Source organism: Phocoena phocoena, chromosome 13, assembly GCF_963924675.1.
Source record: "Phocoena phocoena chromosome 13, mPhoPho1.1, whole genome shotgun sequence".
NCBI classification, from domain to species: Eukaryota; Metazoa; Chordata; class Mammalia; order Artiodactyla; family Phocoenidae; genus Phocoena; species Phocoena phocoena.
In genome coordinates, this window is record NC_089231.1 from 84,639,975 (window position 1) to 84,643,910 (window position 3,936).

The following is a 3,936-nucleotide window of genomic DNA, read 5'->3' on the forward strand; positions in this document are numbered from 1 at the left end:
TAAACATTCACACACAGAGCTTCGCGTGAACATCCGCGCTCCATCCTCTCGGGTAATTACCTGGGAGTGGAGCTTCAGGGCTCGGGGTAGGAGTGTGTTGAACTATGATGGAGAGCACTTTGGAGGGAGCTGCTCTTAGGATCGCTGCCGCTGTTCTAAGCCACCCCATTCGTGGTCGCTTGTCACAGCAGCCCCAGGAAAACGAATACAGCCGACCTTTCCAAGGAAAACCGAGGCCCAGGACAGGACGTGACTGGCATGGAGTGTTCCTCTTACAGCTCGAGTGAGGACAAGTCCGCGTTTCAGCCCTTCACAGACCTGGGGGGAATGCAGACCCGCCCTGGGCCTCGCGGAAGGTGTCTCGGCGATCGGCCAGCCGCTTTCCCTCCCGGCTCAGCGACAAGCTTCTATCAAGCGCTACTCTGTGCTCCATCTGGGCAGCTGAGCCCTCGGGAGGGATGGGGAACGTCGATCCAGGCATCAACAAACCTTTTGGAGCAACTCTCTGAGCCTCCGGTGATTCAGAGGTGAATAACCTACTGTTTTGTCCCGTAGAGCCGGTAGTCTGATGGGCAAAACAGTCGTAAAGAGACAACGAGAGTTAGGACACTGAGTTCTAAGCACCGTCAGGAGGGTGGGTCCTCACTGAGGTCGGGGAGACAGGGGCCGTAGAGGTGACAGTGGGGGAGGGAAGTGGTCTCTGGGCTGAACCTTAAAAGACCAGCACCGATTAGCCAGGTGGGTGTTGGGGGAGGGGACTGCCAAGATGGGGAAGAGCCTGTGCAAAGGCCCATAGGCTCACCCAGGGGACCGTGAGAGGAAATAACAAGCAATGGGCCAGCGGAGGCCAGATCACGCAAGGCCTCACCTGTCATGCCGTGGAGGTGAGACCCTGAAAGCCACGGGGGAACTTTGAAGACTTTAAGGAGGAAACTGACATGCATAGATTTGCTCTCTAAAAAAAAAAATCACTACAACACAAAACAAAACACCAGGATGACAGAGTAGAGGGTGGCAGTATAGGGTAGCGGTTAGAGTGTAGGCCTGGGAAACAGCCTGGGTTCACATCCTGGCTCTGCCCCTTGTTATGTGGTCTTGGGCGAGTTTACTCTCTGTGCCTAAGTTTCCTTCCCTGTAAAATGGGGATAAAATTAGTCTCTACGTTATAAGGTTATGAGGAGGCTTAGAAGAGTTAAAACCTGAAAGGGGGCTTCCCTGGTGGCGCAGTGGTTGAGAGTCCGCCTGCCGATGCAGGGGACACGGGTTCGTGCCCCGGTCCGGGAAGATCCCACGTGCCGCAGAGCGGCTGGGCCCGTGAGCCATGGCCACTGAGCCTGTGCGTCCGGAGCCTGTGCTCCGCAACGGGAGAGGCCACAACGGTGAGAGGCCCGCGTACCGCAGAGAGAAAACAAAAACAAAAACAACAACAACAAAAAAAAAAAAACCTGGAAGGTTTAGCAGCCACGTGGCACACGGTAAGAGGTGAATAAACGGGAACTATTTGGGGAGGGGAATTGGGGTCATCATCCAGGTGAGGTGTGAGGGCTGGAGCTAAAGCAGAGGGTGGGTGTGCAGAGGAGGGGGCCTGGACCTGGTCTGGTGATGCCCCTGACCTAGGAGGCCAAGGGGAGAGACAGGAGTGGGGTCTCAGACAACCCCCAGGTCTCCCTGTCGGTGGCCACACTGCCTCCCCGGCCTGATCCCAGGAGGTCTGTACGGAGCTCCACGCTTCCACATGCGCCAGATTCCGTGAAACCTTGGGCAGCAATTTATCGAAAAACCAAGAACCAAAACAAATAAAGTCATCAGAGTCACCCCCTCCCCATTCTCAGGAGCGAGCAGACCCCGCCTCCAGCCAGTAGGAACCCAGCGGTGATCCAGGGCCCCCTCCAGCCTGTTTGCTCTGCAGAATCCTAACACATCCCAGCCCAGTGTCGGCTGCCTCCGCGTGGGCCTCACGTGGGCAAACGGACGGGTTTGGAAGAGTGGGCTGGCCGGGTTGAAGGGATGTTCAGCCCTTCTTTCTCCCGCGTGGGGACTGGGAAGGGGAGACGGTGCAGGGAAGGTGGGTTTCCACGCGGAGAAATAAGGAAACAAAGATATGGCCGTTATCTCCGCCCTCCCCCCACCACCGACCACGTCCCATCCTCCAGGAGTTCCTGGACCAGGCTTCTGGGAACCAAACAGAGTAAGCAGAGCCTCCGTATTGATTACATCACAGAGAAACAGAGGTAGTTCCTTCTGTGTGGAATCTCAGAAGCACGAGGTCAGCTTTCTTGAAATCATGACCCATCATCTCTGTCACTGAGACCCTGGGGCAAGTCATGTTTCCGTGATGCTTGGAATTTGCATTGCTTGGGGCTGGCGTGTGCACTGGGGCCGTGGTGGGTGGGTAGGGCTGTCCTGTGCTCCTGGGGACAGGAGAATGGCTGGAGCTTGGCGCGTCCTGAACCTGCTGGCAAGAAGAATCTTTGTTTTATCTGCTTCAACGAAGCCCTCGTGAAGAAAGTCCTTAAGCTCTTTCCAAACTGCCGTCTTAGCTCAGGACCCATACCTCTACTTCCTTTATGTGACATTTTCCCTATTAAGGGATTTCTAATGATTTTTCCCTTGTGAACATCTTCAGAGGGGCTCCCTGTTGTATGCATTATGTTGGTGTATGTATGTCGATATTCCTTCCAATGGTTTGTCTGTAGAGCTCGCCAGTTGTAGAGGGTGAGCTCAGATCTCCCTGGGTCATCAATAACAATATTAATAACGAGGGTAGCAAACATTTACTGAGCACGGACTTGCAGGTGCTCCGAGGACAGCCTTCCCGACAGCCCCACTGACACCCCCCTCCCCAGCCACCCAAATAAATCTTAAGTATCAACAGTCTGCTTTGTCGCGTGTGGTGGGATGAATAAAGGCCCCGCAGAGACAGCCACATCCTAGTTCCCAGAAACGGATCAGCAAGAGGGCCGGGTGGCTGGCGCAGCTCTGAGCAAAGGCCAGAGCTGTAGCCTCAGTCAGAGCACGAGGGTGGGACCAGATCCTGCAGGGCCTTCTGGGTGTAGTAATGACACTGGTATCACCTCTGAGCAGAGCAGTGTAACCCTGGTGCTTCACCTAAGTCCAGGCCGCTGGCCATGTGGCAAATGTTTAAGCAGATAAATGTATGTTTGGGCAAATAGGACATTGTGTTCAAACGCCAGTATGCGAAGGCGGCAGGAGATGGGAGGGGTTTCTTCCTTTTCCTGCCCCTCCTAAGGCCCCGTATTAGCCTCTTAGGACGGCTAAGTTACAACGAGGCAGCTTAAAACAAAATTTATTTTCTCACAGTTCCAAATCTAGAAGTCTGAAATCAAGGTGGTGGGTAGGGCCACTCCCTCTGGCCTCCAGGGAAGGATCTGTCCCAGGCCTCTCCCCCAGCTTCTGGTGGCACCGGCCATCCTCGGGCCCCTCGGCTGGTAGGCGGATCACTCCGGTCTCTGCCCCCATCTGCACACGGCCTCCTCCTCTGGATGTCTGTCTTCTGACCTTCTCCTGAACACGCCTGACATTAGGGTTAGGCCCACCCCACTCCAGGGCGACCTCATCTTTGCTTGCTCACGTCTGCAAGACCCTATTTCCAAATAAGGTCACACTCACAGGTCCCTGGGGTTAGGACCTTTCTCTGGGGGGACACAATTCAATCCACTGCAGGGCTCGTCTTTGCCTATTTCTTGTCTCTCTCTGTGTGCACGTGTGTGAGTGTGTACTAACTCATGGGGAATTCATCTCACCAGCTTACATTTCCAAGAACCTCAGTGTTTTGTTTTTGTTTTGTTTTTTGGCCGCACCGTGCGGCATGCAGCATCTTAGTTCCCTGACCAGGGATCAGACCTGTGCCCCCTGCAGATCCCTAACCACTGCACCGCCAGGCAAGTCCCCAGAACCTCAGTGTTTAATTGGGCT